Source organism: Miscanthus floridulus, chromosome 8 (assembly GCF_019320115.1).
Source record: "Miscanthus floridulus cultivar M001 chromosome 8, ASM1932011v1, whole genome shotgun sequence".
Classification (NCBI taxonomy): domain Eukaryota; kingdom Viridiplantae; phylum Streptophyta; class Magnoliopsida; order Poales; family Poaceae; genus Miscanthus; species Miscanthus floridulus.
The window spans coordinates 215,031,156-215,051,546 of NC_089587.1; the positions used below are offsets into that span (position 1 = coordinate 215,031,156).

Consider the following 20,391-nt stretch of genomic DNA (forward strand, 5'->3'; position numbering starts at 1 on the left):
ACAGACCAAAACCGTCGTCAGCAAACGCGTCTGAGAATCTGACTGTTAAGTCAACGCCAGGCAATATACGTGTCTGAGAATCCGAATGCTCAGTCAATGCCGATTGCCAGGCAATACATTTCTACGAAACGTTGTGAATCATGGATCCATGGTTCCTTCCATGCTGCAAACAAAAAGGCTCTGGTGTCACCCCCAACTACTTCGGTCATCTAATGAGGGTATTTCCGGTCGTGCAAACTCCCTTCTGTTACCTGAAGAACATAAAACATGAACTCAGAATGTGCAAGCAAAAACACGTTCAAAACTTTTTTTTTTGAAACAATAAAAAAAACACATTCAGAACTTTTCATTATCTAAAAAAAGCACGTTTCAAAAAAACCAAAGGATATATTGGCTGTAGGCTGTAAAGCAAGATCTGGTTACTTTACCTAAAAACTTTGACTTGCGACAAGAGAATAACTATGAAAAGTTAAACTTGCAGGATCAGCTATTCTCCTACAAGAGAACAAAACAAATCATCAACACTTCTGCTCAACAATATTAGCAGGCAATGACTCGTGTCATATACAAAGATCCAGACTAACACTTTTATAAGGAAAATAACAGAATGTGGTAGTAGAAAAGTACTTTGTCACCCTTCTCTGATCCTCCTGAAGGTTGGAACAACTTTGAAAACGCCTTCTTCTCCCGATCTCGCCTGTCAGAAATCTGACAGAATTGCCAGTGAAAATCCAGAAAAAGATGGTATCTTAGTCCTAAGATTCACGGAAGTAACAAACCAACCTTCTTTTTTGCAGCAGCAAGCTCTCGCTTAATTCCTCCTGGAGGATATCACAAACAAAATCCAGTGGTTTCAGTTGTGAACAAAAGATTAATAACAAGTGAAGAAGATAGGGTGATACACAAACCATCATTTGGCTCTAACTCCAGTGCTTGCTTGAAGCTCTCAACTGCTGCATCAATATGGTTGAGTGCCATGCGTACCTGCAAATGTGGTACAATGTGAAACCTGACGTGTCTGAAAGGAGGTTTGAATTGACTATGAAGACACTAAAAGTCAGTCCTACCAATGCCAAGACAACAAGGACATAATACGGTATCAGTAATGGCAAGAATTGTACTTACAAAACTACGATAGTGTGGCAGGAATGTGACATATAAGTAGTACATTACCATCGAAAAGAGCACATGCAAATAAGCCAGTTATATTCTCCGCATACATCATTATGTAAGAAAAACTCTCCAAATACATATACATATAGAGAAAAAATCATGGGAAAAGTAATGCTTCATTAGTCACAGTTTTTGGTCAAACCAGGCTTATTGCACATACATGACACATAAGGTTATTTGTGATATGATGTTTCAAGTTTAAAAATTTGCACAATTCAATACCAAAGACAGACATTAACCTGTCCTTGTCGGAAAAAAGCTTTCGCATTGTCCTCCCTTTCACGCAGTGCAAAATCAGCATCTAACAAAGCACCCTCGAAATCTCCCAACTTCAGTTTGCAAGCCTGAGGAAGTTATAACTGGCTTCAATATACTAGCAAGACATAGTAATGTTTGCACATCTAACGGACAGCTCAACTGTAGGTACAGTTGAGGAAACACTAATAATGCAGAAAATAGAACCTTGCAAAAAGTTATACTACAGAATCAGAAATCTGTGCACGAACAAGAGGCTGAAACGGAACTTACACAGCTATTTGTGAATATAACTGACTTTGTTTTTCGCAGAGCGGTGCTCCTCTCTGACATAAATAGACTGTCAGGACTAAAAGAAAAATGTGCGCTGATCTTTAATTACCAAGCTTTTGAATAAACAAACTGAGCAGTGATGAGAAAAAGGGAAAACTACCTTCATCAATGTCTTCTTTCTCCCAGCAAAGATCTAAGTACCGCATGGATTTCCTGTATTTTCTGAGCGCTGTCTTGTAATCCTGTTTCTGTATAGAGGCAGTAGCAAAAGTTGCAACATCCAAAATGCATTTAGGTTTAGCAAACAATTTGGCTAAAATCAAAACGCAAGATATGCAGACTGTAGCTGGGTTTTCAAAGTAGCTAACTTATCAAGTGGAGTTCACTAGTGTGTTCACAAAATGCTGTGTTTTGAAATTGACATGAAGTTCATTAGCTAACTGCATGGCTTCTAGTTTGCTACTAACCTGAATAGCCTAATAGTGACAGTCTGCCACAGTTGAAATCATGCATAGACTTAAAAAGAGTACATGACATAAGATGCAGTCAAGAAAAGAAAAGGAACCTTGAAGCTTTCATTTCCAAAAGCCTTTGCAGACTCCACAGCATCCATCCACCAAGAAATTTCTGCAGGCTTTTCATCGAGATCAATCGGCCAATCAGGATACATGTCACCATCCTTGAAAAAATTTACAACTCCATCATTGGCACCTTCTGGAAGTTCTCCACAAGTCAACAATAACAATATCATCAGTCGGACGATCAGCTTCATCAACAGAAATATGCTCCATTGCACGAACCACCCCCATTCCTTTTATAGCCCTTCCAAAAACAACATGATTCCCATCCAGATGAGGTGTTCGGGTGGTAGTGATGAAAAACTGAGACCCATTTGTGTTGGGGCCAGCATTTGCCATTGATAGCATCCCTTTTCTCTCATGCTTCAAGATAAAATTCTCATCCTCAAAATTCAATCCATATATCGACTGCCCCCCAGTTCCATCACCAACAGTTATATCTCCGCCTTGCACCATAAAACCCTTGACTATGCGATGAAAACATGAGCCCTGAAAGTACCATTTTTGGTGGCAAGAAGCATTTAAGGTTGTCAGGGGAAAAAAATCTTGGAGGTTAAAAATCTAGGCAGAAAAACAGACATCAATTGGCAGAGGACAAAAGTGGAATTAGTTGTCGAGAAAGAACAGACCAATTCTGGTCTATATAACAAAGGCTTACCATCATCTTTCTTTCAGCAAAGGAATGGATAATGATTTATTAAGTCTGAAGGCAATGATTATGCACCTCTGCTAACTATATCCAACTAACATCATAGACACCACCAAACTCTTACGAAGAAATGGTAAAGCAACTCCCACAATATGCACCATTACAAAGTACAAAGCATGGAAGTCCCACTAAGATAATTGCACAACTGGATACATGTACTTGCAAAAAGCAGAGTGGAAAGTGTAGTCACTACTGTGTCAATTATGTATTTGAGTAATGCTCATGCATCATCATTCCAACACAAGATTTTGAAGAATCTCAGCTTTTAAAGTGACAATTGACAAACCTCACTCAAAATGTTAACCATCTCAAACCAAGTAGACCATATCACACCACACACTGCTAACAAAACACCGTCCACACAAAGTGTTAGCCACAGAAAAATATATGAAATTTGATAGCCGTATGTGTGGGCTTTCATCAAGTACTTCAGACTACTAGAAAGAATGCAACTATTGGAAGGACAAATGCATGTGAAGTGTGGTGAGGTCCAAAATGGAGGTAGGGCCATGTTTACCTGTACCAGCACTAGTAGCACCACTAATAGGCAGTACTACATCAAAACTAATTGCAAAGCAGCACAGCAATTTAGATTTTACAAAAAACAAAAGCAAACAACATTACAACCAAACAGTCCTAATAAAGACCCCCAAAAAACGAGTCCGTCGAATCAAAGCTGCTATAACAGTACATCTGCACCGATGAAGTTGCATTTATTTAGTACATCAGACCAGGCTCCGAGAGCCAGGGGGGACTTTTACTGACAGTAAAAAGCGCACCAGAAGCTGACAGCTGCAACAGTCGGCGCGATATCATTGTACTGGTTCATGAGTCACACCTGACGAAGTTTACAGCTAAAATTCGGCCGAGCGAACGTTAGGAACTCGGTTGTTACAGAATTGAGAACCAAATTAATCTCTAGCAAACCTCTCTATTTGTACCAACCAAAATTCCAAAACCTAATTGCTAATCTTCGAATCGCACTAATAGAGAGGACGAACCCCAATTCGACCAACAAAATCACACGACTCCCATATCGAAATGCCTACACTGCCGCACTAAACCCCGACAGGCAACCGCACCACATCAAACCCCACCCCCCCTGCAGCCGAAAACACGAAAAAAAAAATGCACACGGGAGCCAACCGGAGCGGACCTTGTAGTGGAGCTTCACGCCGGTTTCGGGGCCGACGCCCTTCTCGCCGGTGCAGAGCGCGCGGAAGTTCTCCGCAGTGCGCGGCGCCACGGAGGCGTAGAGCTCCACCACGATCCGCCCCTCCAGCTCCCCGCCGATGCTCACGTCGAGGAAGCACCTAGGGTTCCTCGCCACCACCTCCTCCGCGGCCGCCGCCTCAGCAGCCGCAGCCGCGGAGCCCTCGCCGCCGTCATCCATTGCCACGACAAGCTGGGGAGGAGGGAGCAAGACCTAGCGAAGGACTTGTCAAGGCGCGCGACGGTGGCGGCGGCGTGAGCGAAGAAAAGCGAGGCGACGGTGTGTTGCTGCAACACTGTTGCAGCTTTGCAGGCTCGCAGAGCAGCGTCGGGCGGCGTGGTCAGTTCAAAAAAGGAGGGAGGGAGGAGGGACGGTGGATTGGGAGGACCGGACCGGACAGGACAGGACAGGACAACACTGTTGCAGGGGGGCTCCGCCTCGTGAGGTGTGGGCGTTAGTTTGTTGCTGCCGCCGTGCTGGGGCGGTTGGCCTAGACGGCCATGGTTTTTTTTAATATAACAGAAAATCATATGTTTTGAGCCCATGTCTTGAAAATTACTTTTAACCTACGCAACTTTCACGACAGTACCTTTGAAAAAAAAAACTTTCACGACAGTACGATTTTCACGTTCATTTATTAAACATAAACTGTACTACACGATGATCACGGACTTGTGTGACTGCGCAAAGCTAAGACGACGACGCCTCCGCCGGAGGTAGGGTTTACTGCCTCCTTCGGACTCTAGATCCCTGACAGCAGGCTGGTCCGGCGGTGGGTGGGCACTAGGCGGGGCGGCGAGGCAGCGGAGCGCCGGTATCTATGGTGGTGGAGACATCAGTTTGGACGTAGTAGGGGCGAGGGAGGCTTGTCAACGACAATTGATCGAGACGACGAATTAGCATAGGGCAGGATTGACGGGCGGGGGTGGACGGCAGGCGGTGCGACAAGGCGTCGTGTCACTGGCGTCGACGGGTAGTGGTGGGAGGCGGCGGCGGGTGGGCGGGGTCGCGTGCTCGCGTGGGAGCGCGTGACCGGTCATGGGATAACTGTGTCATTTCCTAAAATAGGTTTTTAATCTCACACAATTTTGAAAACTATTTATTTTTACATCCTAGATGGTTTTGTGTGATATGGGATCACATTAGGTGTAAGAGGATAGAATGGATAATTAAAAATCCTAAACCTTGTTTAATCTTAGAAAAATCTTGAAATTTGTTTTAGCTTAGAAAAATATTAAACAAGATTAGGCTAAAGGCATGTTTGGGTGCAAGAAATAATTACTAATTAGCTAACATTAGCCCTAGTATATCCAAATAATAAGGCTAATAGATGGGCTAATTTTTTTAGCTAAGTCAGCTAACTCAGCTAATTTTAGCTAATTTTTAGCCTAACTAGTTATTAGCTCTAGCTCATCCAAACATGCCCTAAGTGACATGGACTACTCTTATTAGTTGATACCCTTGCTATATATTATATTTTTGTTTTTTTCTTCTAAAATTTGTTTTTATATTGTTGGTGTTTGTGCTCTATGTAATGTCATCCACACTTTGACGACAACACTATGCTTTCTACACTAACATGGTTATAGATAGAATCAAGTCACACTAACATGATCACACTACGTAAAAAATGGTTTTTAGCAACGGTTTGATTTTTTTGTAGGGGCGGCTGGTGATGGAGCCACCCCTACAGTGACGTGCTCGGGTGCCTAGACACCAGCCGCTCCTACAAATGAAACAGCAGGGGCGACTGGTGTTACGAGCCGCCCCTACAAATGGGGTCTGATTTGTAGGGGTGGCTCAATCACCAGCCACCCCTGAAAATGGTATTTGTAGGGGCGGCTGGTGATTGAGCCGCCCCTACAAATGGCCCCATATTTATAGCTTCGATTTGTAGGGGCGGCTCAATCACCAGGCGCCTACCATAACCGAGAGTTTGACTTAGGTAGAAATCCTCAGTACCAACACCTTCGTGAGACTGAAAGGCTAGCTCTAGGATGTTGATAACAATGTATATGAAATTTGTATATTAAATGATGGATTGTATATATCCTTACGAATTGGACTTGTAATTGTAGTTTATATAATACTATTGTGCTTGTAGTCGCGTTCGGAACGTTGGTCGCGGGGCGTTCGGCAACGCGAACGCGGTTCGGAATGTTGGTCGCAGGGCGTTCGGCAACGCGAACGCTGGATGGAATACACGAAAACAAACAGTTCTGGTTGAATTTGAATTGTAAATTTAATTTTTTTTGGTGGGACAACGTATTGTAGGGGCGGTTCTAGATTGAACCGCCCCTACAAACAGGTATTATAGAGGCGGCTGACACTATAGCCGCCCCTACAAATTGATTTATAGCGGCGGTTGGTGATTGAGCCACCCCTATAAATCTATTTGTAGGGGCAGTTCGTAATACCAGCCGCCCCTACAAATCGATTTGTAGGGGTGGTCTAGGAACCGTCCCTACAAATGCATGATTTGTAGAGACGGTTCGGTAGGAGCGGATGGCCAAACCGCCCCTACAAAGAGTTACCAGCCGCCCCTAAAAATGCTTTTTGTAGTAGTGTCAGGTGACACTAGTATACATACTAAGGTAATCATAATAGATACCGGTAGCAAATAAATACGAAAATAAATCCTTAGATGACTCAAATAGTTCCAATTTACCTCCTTTTGGTGATGTGGCACTGCTTGAGACAATAGTGCATAAACAAATTGTTTCAAAAGTTACGAAATGTTAAAAATTTGATTATAAATAAAAGAGAAAAACCAGACTATCTTGATGTAACACCCTGGGTGTTACAAGCTTGCTTAGCACCAAGATTGATACCCGAGAGAAATTAACAAAACAAGTTCTCGAGTTCTAAAAAATTTAAAACACACATGAAATGATAAACAAACCCTGTGCGACTTCCTTTTATGGTTGAGAGAAATCAAATAAATATCTAAGTTAATTTACTTAGTGCGTAAATGTGCTAATGAAATCCTAACAAGAAGAATAAAATAAGTAGTTTTAATTATTTGGTATGAAAAACAATTTCTATAAATAAAAATAAAATATAACTTGTGTGTAGTACTTAAGTAAAGATGATGAGCAAGTGGTGTAGTTGAAAATGCAACTTTAATTTTTGAAAACAAATATTGTTAACTAGTGTTCTTGAGAGCTCAAAAATCGAATCTGAAACTAAAAATCAGCCTCTTCGTTGAATTGGCAAGAATTTGAACTTATGTTTAAAATGTCATTTTTGGTGAATTATATTGAACAAAATAGTTAAATAGTGCTTACGTATTTTGTTCCTATGGTTTAGTGTAAAGTATGGGCTATCGCATGTAGTAATTCTTGGTTGAAGTTAATAAGGTACATACCTCTTAAAAATTGTGGCAACAAGTGTTCCTAGATGTTAAGTCCAATTGAACCCTTGTCTTTTCTAAGTCGGAAAAGAGTGTTGGACAATGCTATTTTGGTATTTGAGTTCTAACTAAAATACTTAAACACTAGTTTTATGATTTGGTGTTGTTGGTTGCCTCTAAGTGAGCACTTGATCAGGGTGTAGGTCGAAGTGGTGCTGAATGTCACTTTGCTTGTTTTAAAGTGGCTCAAACCTCCTTAGAACGCTTTGTGTCCACGCTATTAGCACTCCATTCATGAACCAGCGCTCAACGTGACGAACCCACATAGGCACCTCTCTATCTCCCTCGCTGGTCACCCTCCAGCCATGCTTGTTGCCTAGATACGAAGTCCTTAGGGTCTACTAGAGTCTTTAGCTTTTGTTTTAATCTCAACCGACCTCTAAGTGGTTGATTTTATGCTTTAATATTTGTGCACCACATCGCCTCGGGCTAGTTGGCTGGGTGTGCGTGGTCACTGCACTCGAGGTGCGACGTCGCGCGTTGGTGCACCCACTGCCGCACGCGCGCACCACATCACGTGTGGCCTTGCCGGTGGTCATCTCGTCGTCGCCCCGTGCTACGCGACAGGCCGAGCCAGCCACGAACACCATTATCGAGCCAGCCAAGGTTGTGGCCATCATTGCCATGCTCGCGTGGCAGTCGCCCTGCCCTATGATTCACCTATCGTGGGTCCATGTTGCTGCTCGCCGCGTCTGGGTCAACCGACCCCAGCTATAGGGTGACAGTGACACCTCCCTACTTCGCCCTGTCCCGCTAGCCGATGCCGGTGAGCCACTCAAGCCCGGCTACTACATTCAAGTGCTCCGCTAAAAGGTCCTAATATGGCTAGAGGGGAGGTGAATAGCCTATTTAAAAATCTACAAACCAACTAGAGCAATTTGATTAGTATAACAAATAGCGAAATACAAACTTGCTCTAGCTCTACAAGGGTTGCAAGCCACATATCCAACAATTCTAGTTACTATGATCACTAGACACTCAATTTGCTAAGCCACTACTCACTAAGAGCTCTCACACTTGCTACACTAAAGAGATCCACTAGATGAACTTAAAACAACAAAGCAAGCTCTCAATTCTAACTACACTAAAGAGCTTGCTACAACTAGTTTGCAACAATATAAATGAGTAAGTAGGGTGATTATACTACCGTATAGAGGAGTGAACCAATCACAAGATGAACACTAAATCAATCACCGGGAGAATACCAAAAGGGCAAGAGACAACCAATTTTCCTCTGAGGTTCATGTGCTTGCCAACACGCTACGTCCCCGTTGTGTCGACCAACACTTGGTGTTTCGGCGGCTAAGAGGTGTTGCATGAACCTCATCCACACAATTGGACACCGCAAGAACCTACCCACAAGTGAGGTAACTCAATGACACAAGCAATCCACTAGGATTACCTTTCGGCACTCCACCGGGGAAGGTACCAATCCCCTCACAATTATAAAAGATGGCCACAAACAATCACCAACTCATGCCAATCCTCCTCCGCTGCTCCAAGCCGTATAGGTGGTGGCAACCATCAAGAGCAATAAGCAAATCCCATAGCAAAACACGAACACCAAGTGCCTCTAGATACAAATACTCAAGCAATGCACTTGGATTCTCTCCCAATCTCACAAAGATGATGAATCAATGATGGAGATGAGTGGGAGGGTGTAGGGTTGAGATGGCGACTAGAGGGGGGTGAATAGTCATTATTAAATTCTAATCGCATTGGCTAACCGAAACAAGTGCGGAATTATAACAATCGGTCTAGCCGAGACTATACCCCTCTATCTATGTTCTCTAGCACCTTGCAAGGATCCTAATTAAGTAACAAAGGTGCCGGGCTAGCTAGAGCTCACCTAACCAATTCTAGAAGCAAGGTCACACAAACCTATGCCACTAGTACTTTAAGCAACGGAGAGCTCCTACACATGCTAGTAAGCAAAAGCACTAAGCCAACTAAGCTCACTAGCAATGCTCAATAACAAGGCAACCAATACCACATTAGAGAGCGCAAATACTTAGCTAAACAAACTAAGCAATGTGACTAACAAGGTTACACAAACCAAATTAGTCACTTAAGGGAGCTACTTCTATGCTACACAAGCTAGAAAGTAACTAGCAAGCTACACAAGCTAATTAATTATAAGAGCAACTACACAAGCACAATGTATATGAAAGTAATTACAAGCTTGTGTAATGAGAATGCAAACCAACAGAAATACAAGGATGATACGATGAATTTTTCCTGAGGTTCACGTGCTTGCCAACACGCTAGTCCCCATTGAGACAAGCTTCAAGGTTGCCGCCGGTCCACTTGCTAGTGGTGACCCACAAGTCACTCTCTCCCACATGGAGTGCTTACCACAAGCCCTAGCACTTGACCTAGCTAGACCACTTGTCACCCTTCGCGTCTCACTTTACTAGAGTTGCTCTTCGTGGCTCCTACGGGGTGAGCATAATGCCCCTCACAAAGCTCTTCTCCGGAGCACTGCACAAGCTTCTTGTAGGCTTCGACGGAGACCACCACCAAGCAGTCTAGGAGGTGGCAACCTCCAAGAGTAACAAGCACCCCACAATGCAATCTGAAAGGATCAAGATAACCAAGAGGGGGGTGAATTGGGCTAATTCTAAATTTTCTTGCAATAATCAAATCCTACGGATAGCCCAATTAACCCCTTGTGCCTAGAAAAGTGTTTCTATCAAATTAACGCACAAAAGACTTGCAACCTATGTTCCAAACTTACTCTAGCATGGCAATTCTATGAATGTAAAGACAAGTATTGAATTGCTCAAAGTAAATACTTAAAGTAAATGCTCAAAGTAAATGGAGAGAGGAACGCAGTGATGTTTTGCCAAGGTATCGAAGAGTCGCCACTCCCCACTAGTCCTCGTTGGAGCACCCGTGCAAGGGTGTAGCTCCCCCTTGATCTACGCAAGGATCAAGTGCTCTCTACGGGTTGATTCTTCGATACTCCATCGTGGCGAATCACCCAAAGCCGCTCACAACTTGAGTTGAGTCACCCACAAGCTCCGCCGGGTGAACACCAAGCTTCCAATCACTACCAAGCCATCTAGGTGATGGCGATCACCAAGAGTAACAAGCACAAACTCTCACTTAACCACACGAAGCCTAATGAGAAGATGGATGCACACTTGTCTACTCTTGATTCACTAATGAGGTTTCACTCTTGGATTCTCAAATCACTAACACCTTACTAGGACCTTGCTCTTCTTGGCACTCACAAATGTGTTTCTCAGCTGTTGAAATAAGCAAAAGTGACTCCACACATGAGTGGAGCTCCTATTTATAAGGCAGCCTGAAAAACGAACTGTTATGAGCTTCTGCGGGGTAACCGGACGCTCCGGTCATGTTGACCGGACGCTCCGGTCAGTTCAACCCATGAACCAGTAAAAATGTATTGACCGGACACTGGCAGGGTCCGGTCAGCACTGACCGGATGTGTCCGATCGTATAAAACCCTTACTGGAACCTTACTGGACTCGACCGGACGCTGAACCCTCAGGGTCCGGTCAGTACTGACCGAACGCGTCCGATCATAGATTCCCTTCTCTAGAACCTTACTGGAGTCGACTGGATGCTGCCTTTCAGTGTCCGGTCACATGACCCCTTTAGCGTCTGGTCGCACCGAACGCAGATAGCTGATCAAATGAACTGACCGAACCCTGTGGCCAGCGTCCGATCGCGCCGGGGCCAGCGTCCAGTCAGCATTTGACCCTCCATTCACTTCCAACTCTCGATCATATGTGAATGAAGTTTGCTCCAAAGGATCTTAGGCATTCATAGGAGCTACCTAGAGCTAGTTTTAATAAGTGTGCACCACACCTAACTCACTAGACTTAACTAGGTCAAGCTACCCGTCCATACCCCCCTTAATAGTACGGCCAAAGGAAAAACAAAGTCCTAAACTACTCTAAGTGTCACTCCAACTCCAATCGACACTTAGAACTAGTCATCCTTAACCTTGTCATCCATCCTTTGAAAACTAAAATGATTTCCATCGTAGGGGCATGACAACTCTAATTGCTCGATTGATCTCCATTACCATGACCTAACTTAATGGCATCTACAAAACACACATTAGTCATAGTAATCTTATATTGTCATTAATCACCGAAACCCAACTAGGGGCCTAGATGCTTTCAATCTCCCCCTTTTTGGTGATTGATGACAATACCACCTCGAGTATGTGAAAGAGTGAGGTTTTTGACGGGCTTAATTCATATAAGCTTTTGTCAATAAGAACAAAAGTGTTAGTCAAGCTTATATGACCCAAGCCAACATAGTGTACTCAAAGAATATGAATTAAGCATGAGTACGAGTAACAAAGCTCATTTGCATCGGAGTAAAACTACGGAAGCAAAGGCAAATGAGCATAACACAAGTGATATGACACATAAATAACGTAAAGTAGAGAGCACACATGTCATATATCACAATCATGTAGATAGCACTGTCACATAGATATAACAATATGCATGAAAGTAATCACACAAATGCATAAATAATCATGTAGATAGCACTATCACATAGATATAATAATATGCATGAAAGTAATCACACGAATGCATAAATAAGTGTATCTCACAAATAAAACTCCAAATGTATATAATACGCTAATACTATATAACTAGCTCCCCTTAGATCACGCTCCCCCTGAGTCTACATACTCGAACCCTCTCCCTCTTTGACGTCAAACACCAAAAACTAAGGGTCGGTCGGTGGGGCTGCAGCGGATGAGTCGGGTGCTGAAGTACGTGGGGCAAGCTAGAATTGGGCACCATCATCATCTGACTCTGAGCTTTGTACTGACTGACCCTCTATGGTAGGAAGTGTCGCTAAAGCGGTCTGGGTCTGAGCTAGGGCTGGTGCTGCCTGTGAAGCTGCTAGTATGTCTGTCGTAGGATCTAATGAGGCGACAGACGAGGGGAGCCTCTGAGTAGTCACTACGGCTAGAGCTGCTGTGGACGGATCGGCAGTATGCATATGAGGTGGTGTAGGCATGCCAGTCAGCTCGCTGAAAGATGCTCCAAGACTCCTGGAGACTGACGTGTCAGGCACAAATAGCGAGGGTGACTGCTCTAGTGAGAAACCCATGTGATATGGAGTGAACTGTGGGGCAACCACCGGTGAGGACAACCATTGGGACACCTGAACTATAGGTGAAGCGAATGGAGCTTGAGGTTGTCCCTGACTCTGAAGCCTGCTGGGCTATATAGATAGAGTCATCGTGGTGGAGGCAGGCTGAGCAAGCTAGGGCGAAGACTATGGTAGTGGGGCCCCAAGTGCTGTCATGACATGCTACATAAAGCCCATAAGTTGCTGCTGCATAAGTATCTGCTAGTGATGCATCTGCTGCTGCTGCTGTTGGAGAAGCTGCTGCTGCCTCTAAAACTCGTCCTGATGAGCCTAGAACTATGCGAAGTTGGCAGCGGTCTCCTATGCCTATCGTTCTTGGTCCTGCTGCATCCGCTCAAGAATAGCTATCAATGCGGGGTCCGTCTGTGGTGCTGGTGGAGCTAAGCTAGAACTACCGGCCTCTGCATCATGTCTACGTGGAGGCATCTAAGGAATCGGCAGATAGTCATCATCTGAGCTATCACTAGACTCGGTCATCTCCTACTGTGCCTCAAGCTGCTTCTCCTCTGTAGCGGTGATGCCTCTAATGATCTCGTCCTGCTGAGCTACTGACTCGGGAACATCTAGACGATGGTTGGGTCGAGCTGGTGCCTGTGGAGTGCAGTGCCTGATCCTCTGTGCCATGTTGTATGCTGGAAACTCTGTGGTGGCAGCCCTATACTCGGCAACTAGCTTAGGAGTCCTGACCTGCACACACTTGAGCATCAAGAATGTGACCCAATGTGCATAAGGAAGCTATCGGCGACCCTTGAAACCCTCAGCAATAGTATCCTCCATCTCTGATAGAAGGAGGTCCCAAATGTTGAATACGGTCTGCTGCATCAGGGCATTAAGAAGCTAGAGCTATAAGCGAGTCAGGCCCTCCCTATATCCCAACCTGGGAAGCAGTGTCCTCCTGATAATGGCCTCTAGTACTCTCGCTGTAGGAGTCAAGTCACTGGGGTTCCTCCTCAACCCCTCACCAAAGGGCTCCTTGAAGCAATGTCGCACTAAATCTGTAGGGGACACCAACCCTCTATGAGGACACCTGGGAGGCTCTTGCTGTCCATAGCATACCTCATGCAGCTTGATAGGCTGATCCTGTAGCCATAGTATCTCCTGGGCCCTAGAGCTCCTCACCCGGTAATCTCTGCCGTTGAATGCAAAATGAATGAAGTTGTGATGCGGATCAACGTAGAGTGAAGCATAGAACTACCAGACCCAAGATGGTACATATACTCCTGTCTAGCCAATCAGATCTACAAGCCCCTGTAAATATGATAAGTAGGGGCGGATGTGCTCTCCAGCTGCTACCACAATAGACTCTAAACTATAGACCCTCTGTGATCTGAACACTACCCCACTATTGATATAGGCATTGTAGAAGTCCTCCTAGAGCGGTGTATAGAACCCCTCAGCTGCTCTCTCATCCCTCCTCGGAGGGAACCACATGTCGAACTCAACAAAGCGTAGCTAGCGAACCTACCTGGCTGTAGCGGCCCTCAAGTCAAGGTGTACCACTAGAGGCGGACCCTGTGGTCTGGGTGGAGGGCATGACCCCCTATGCTATGTAGCTGGCCTCGGTGGAACTGTAGCACTGGTACGACCTAAGTGGCGTAGCTAGGGTACCGGCTCGGTCTCCTCGGTCTACTGACTCTCCTGAGTCTCCTATGCTGGCTAAGGCTCTACTGGTGGGGGCTGCTGCTGTGCCTCCTGCTAGGACCCCCCCTGATGCTGAGGCTCCTCAATGGCTAGACAACATCCTACCATCATGATAGTCCCAGGTGGACTACCATGAAGTCACTCAATCTCCCTTAGTCTGTCCTGCGCATCTGGTGTCAGCTGATCTGCTATGATGATTCCACCGTAGGCACCGCCTCTCTCAGCATGCTCTACGACCTCTGCAATAGCTGTTGCTCTCGCTGTCTCTACGTCGGGGTACTTGCGCTTCTTGGATGTCACCTGCTTGGTTGACTTGCCCTTCGATCCTGCAAGCTGGCGAGGTGGGGGCCTCTGATCATCATCACCTGGGCCACCACCAATGTTCTTGGTGCGAGCCATCTGATCTAACAAGAGGGTGAACTACTGCTGATGAAGATCAACAGACAAACTGACACTCTCAAGGCTTGGCCTCGATCCTTACTCGCGAGCTTAGCTCTGAGTTGACTACCAACTGCCACAAGAACCACAACAGCACCGACTCGCTGCATGATAGAATAGATAGATATACGAATAAATACAATATATCTACTAGATGCAAAAACCTAGGAAGCAAGCAATGTAGGTACGAAATTGAGATGACGGGCAAGCTACCTAACGATCCGGCGATCTGAGAAAAGAAAAGACGTCGTGCGGGGAACCTCAGAACCGACTAGGGTTAGGGATCACGAACCGCTTCGAAGAATTCGGCGGCCCTGAATGATTTAGGTCAGTGCATTGAAATTTGAACTAGATCATGTGCGAAGAAATTTGAGGAAGAATGGATTGGCACTTACCAATCGAAAGGGGGGAAGCTAGGGCAAAGCAACTGCCCTTGGTGGCAAAGAGGCCAACGGCGGCCCTTGAATCAGCCTTGAGACCCCCTCGGTCTTGACTCAGGCATCACAGACACGCGAAAGGCGGGTGTTGAGGCACTGCAGCGGAGCAGGGGCGAGCACGAGCAAGGGTAGGTGCAGTGGCGACTTTGGCTACGAGCTCGGCTCTGGTAGCGCGGTGGTGAGCGTGGCTGGCACAAGGAGCACAGCACGGAGGTTGCGGCAGCGCGGCGAGCTTAGGTGCAGGAGCGGCGGCGCTGGCATGGGCACGGCGGGATTCGGCGATGCGGGTTAGGTCAAGGAGAAAGAACCCAAAAGCTGCGATTATATGAGGGTCCCAAACACGACAGAGAAGGAAACGGAAGAGGAGTCCCGATGTCGCACGAAATCCATTGATCGGACGCTCCTGTGGTAGCGACCGGATGCTACCACCCAACGTTCGATCGATTCCAGAGAGGTCCAATTTCTCTAGAATCGGGACCGGACGCGTCTGGTGGTCCATGACCGGACGCAGGCAAGGTCCGGTCAGTACAGCTTGTTTTACCTTCGATTGACCAGATGCTAGATTCCCTCCTGACCGGACACACAAATGCAGCGTTCGGTCACTCCTTCACCAGCAGTTCACCTCCTGTGAACTGATTGGACGCTGGACAGCAGCGTCCGGTGCAGCGTCCGGTGCACCTTTTCTAGCAAATCTTCAGACTTCCTTCGCGCTGCCTATTTCCAATCAAGTCCTAACTTGACTAAGACTCAAATAAACACCAATTGGGACTGATATGAGTGACCTCTCTCAAACCCTCATATTTTTCAAAATATTTTGCCTTAGGCTATTATTCTTATTAAGAAAATAGGCGATAAATGGGCAAATGGAACAAAACAATAAAACAACATTCATGCATATGAAATACTTGTAAGTAAATCTAGTTGCTTGTCAAGTTTGATCCAAGGTTAAGCTTCTTCACACGCTTTTCGGTAGTTATCTTAACCATGTTAGACAAGCCCTATATGCATTGCAAAAAAATAAACATGTCGTATATTACAATGAATGTAAGGGACAACACAAACTCAATTTTTTGTGAAGTTGCTAAAGTCAAGTACATTGAGCTCATTCCACAATCTACAAAATATAGCCTCATCTAGCAGTTTAGTGAAGATATCCGCTAATTGATCTTCGGATCTTACACCTTCTAGTGATATATCATTTTTAGCAACATGATCCCTTAGAAAGTGATGGCGGATATCTATGTGCTTGGTGCGAGAGTGTTGAACTGGATTATTTGCAAGTTTTACTGCACTTTCATTATCGCACAAAAGAGGTACCTTTTCTAGAACAATACCATAGTCTAGCAAAGTTTGTTTCATGTATAATATTTGTGCACAACAAGCACCCGCGGTAATATATTCCACTTCAGCGGTGGACAAAGCCACACTATTTTATTTCTTAGAGGACCAAGACACAAGTGATCTACCAAGCAAATGGCACCCTCCGGATGTGCTCTTTCTATCAACTTTGCATCCGGCGTAATCCGAATCGGAATAGCCAATTAATTCAAATAAAGCTCCTTTGGGATACCAAAGGCCAATGCTTGGTGTGTGCTTAAGATACCTAAGGATTCTTTTTATGGCAATTAAATGTGTTTCTTTAGGACTAGCTTGAAATCTAGCACACATACACACACTAAACATGATGTCGGGCCTAGATGCGGTTAAATATAACAAGCTACCAATCATAGAATGGTAGAGAGTTTGATCAACCGGGTTACCTCCCTCATCTAGGTCGAGATGTCCATTGGTAGGCATTGGTGTCTTGATTGGCTTACATTCATCCATCTTGAATCTCTTGAGAAGATCTTTTGTGTATTTCTCTTGAGAGATGAAGATGCCTTCTTTCATTTGCTTGACTTGAAAACTAAGAAAGAATGTAAGCTCACCAATCATTGACATCTCGAACTCCTTTGACATCAATTCACCAAATTCTTTGCATGAGCCTTCATTTGATGATCCAAAGATGATATCATCAACATATACTTGACAAATGAAGATATGCCCATCAAGCTTCTTGGTGAATAGTGTGGTGTCAACCTTCCTAATGGTGAAGCCCTTCTCAATAAGGAAGTCCCGAAGGCGCTCATACCAAGCTCTTAGGGCTTGCTTAAGCCCATATAGTGCCTTGAACAACCTATAAACATGATTAGGATATCTAGGGTCTTCAAACACGGGAGGTTGATCAACATAGACTAGTTCATTAATAAAGTCATTTAAAAATGCACTTTTCACATCCATTTGATATAGTTTCATTTCATGATGTGATGCATATGCAAGAAGGATATGGATGGCTTCTAATCTTGCAACCGGTGCAAAGGTCTCTCCAAAATCCAAACCTTCAACTTGAGAGAACCCCTTTGCTACTAGTCTAGCCTTGTTCCTCACAACAACACCTTGATCATCTTTGTAACAGAACCGACCAAATCATAAGAACGTAAGTACAAAAATAATCACTGAAGCGATCAAATTCCTGTACTTAAGCTCCCATAATCCCGGTAGTCCGGAAATCACAAAGGATTTCAACCAACTCTCGACATACAAACCAAGATCGTAATGATTCAACACAACACATCATCTGTTATAACATTTCACAAGTAGCATTCGGGTTACATCCATCAGAGTTGAATTAGAATATTACAAACCAAGTTTGAGTGTGCGGAAGCAACATAGTTTAGTACAAAACATCAAGGTTTTCAAATACATTGCCAAGTCTGAGTCATGTCCCACAAAAGCATTATCAGGTACGAGAACTAGTAGAGACCGCGCCCAACGGTCTAGTCTTCATCCCCAGCTGGGAGAAGGCAGTACTTGCAGCAACCAAAGTAGAACTGGTCATCTGCAACAGGTGGGAGATAAACCCTGAGTACGAGAAGGTACTCAGCTAGACTTATCTGACAAAAACAGAAATAAAGACACCAAGGATCATGCAAGGCTTTTTAGGTGGGCTAGCTTGACACAGTTGTATAAAAGAGCTTAAGATTATAGTAACCAATTTAAAATTAGCATCAAGTTTATCATTATTTACCTGTCCACTAGATTAGCACCTGTACTAGAGCACTCACTTATTAGGAGCAAACAATATTAACCATAGCAGGTATAATAAGGCTGTCATCATCATATCATCATTTCTGAACCATTATGTTATTAAGTGTATCTACATTGGAGATAAGCCCGTCAAGTTCTCACTAACCGGGAGAGACGGCGATTCGAATCGAATTACAACTCAGCTGAGGGGATATTCCTAACTCTCACCCTGGCATACTTAGCAAGGGTAGCCGTGGGTTACCTTTGGTACAACTCAGGAACCAAATTCGCGGGTTCGATCAGCGCCAGCGCTCTCAGGGATTACCCTTCTGCCAGGACGATCAGGACTTTTAAATCACCTGCCCTTGGACTCACGCCTACGGCTCCCCTCCGAGGCGTACTTTATACTTATCGACTCCCGGCCTGAGTTGAGCTACTTAGCTTCGCGGTCGGTCTCCAGACCCGACCAACTAAGAGAGAGGCATGCGTTCAACATGAACAGGAAAGGCTCCAAGAATCAGTCCTTAAGCGACACAGACGGAGTCACTGCAAACCAGCAAGCCTCCGTCCGGTCTTTATTTTAAATTAAGACTGGTTCTTTACCACGATAGCAAATATAGCCAACCGTGCCACATGTCTATTCCTATATCTCACAGGTGACAGGAAATCACCCAACTTCTACCGCATTTAAGCAGGGCTAAGCACTACTCGAGCCTGAGCTACATAGGATTCAGGGTAACAATATCTGGACAAGGATTGGGTAACCAATGTAGTAATTGTTTGCATCCAACACCTAACTTAATGCAACAACATATATATGTAACAATAATATTGTAACTGCATTTCAGAAATTAGGAGGCTTAATATGCTCTGGGGCTTGCCTTTCACAAAGTTGCAAGGACGGTGATCCGGGCACTCAATGGCGACCTCGTCTGGCACTTCTCCTGAAGGCTGCTCCTCCTAAATCTCCGGTGTCGGCTGCTGCTGCTCGCTCAGTTCCTCAAATTCCAGCAGGGTTACTCCTTCCGGTACACCTATTGCATGCCGATGCAAAATATAAATATCATGGATGCATAAGGAATGACATGATGCTCATGATAAATGAATCACAGTGAGTGTTTACGAAAGTATCACCGGACACTCGTTTATCGAGTAATTGGCTCTATTCAAATCACTTTAAGCATGTATCTACTTAACTTAAAGTCAAGATCAACTTACCTAACTTGCATAACCTAAGATAAAGATGCTCATCTTCAGTTAAAGGCCTAACACCTAGGAACATTACCACAACTTAGAAATAATAAAGGTATACATAATTTAACATTTAAGTTTCATATGCATACAAGTAGTCCCTTAATTAAATCACAACTAAAGTTCTACAATTATGACTTGCATGAGGACATTCTGGAAAGCTTATGAAATTCTCTACAAAACATTTGTAAACATCAAAGCATGATTCTTATGTTAACTAAATCAATTTCTAGCAAACCTAGAATCTGTCCAGAATGACGGGGTTACTAACTTAATTATTTAATGATTGTGCAAAAGCATACTTTGATCAAACCAAGTTTACCAACTTGTTTTGCATACCTAATAAACATCAGAAAGTATAGTGTCAACTTCTAAATAAATTATTTAATACCCTTTTCTAATTTATCTAGTTAATTAGGTGATTAAAGCAATATATAGTAAAACTATTTATAAAAATCTACAAAAATTACAGTAGCTATCTCATGCTGCACATAGACCATCATAAAAATTTCAAAGCCATTGAGTAAGTATAACAGTCTACACAAAAATGATAAGGCATACTGGCTTAAAATGGCATAATTAAGAAATTCTAATGAAAAGTGTCAAGCAACAGATTTCACATTTTTCCTAGCATCATTCTAGCATAAGAATAGTACCCACCAAATTTTACCTTTACTGGATCTATAGAAAAATTATGAAAATTCACACAAGATCCACCCATTAATAAAAGAAATTCTATAACTTAAAAACTACACATGCACTAGCTCTGAAATTTTAACCAGAGACTCTACTAA

The 20,391-nt window shown here is 44.1% G+C and overlaps 1 pseudogene; it reads right to left on the reverse strand.

Moving 5' to 3' along the window:
* Positions 1 to 5: 5 nt before the first annotated feature.
* On the reverse strand, positions 6 to 4,433 carry LOC136478129 (peptidyl-prolyl cis-trans isomerase CYP40-like; annotated as a pseudogene).
* Positions 4,434 to 20,391: the final 15,958 nt, after the last annotated feature.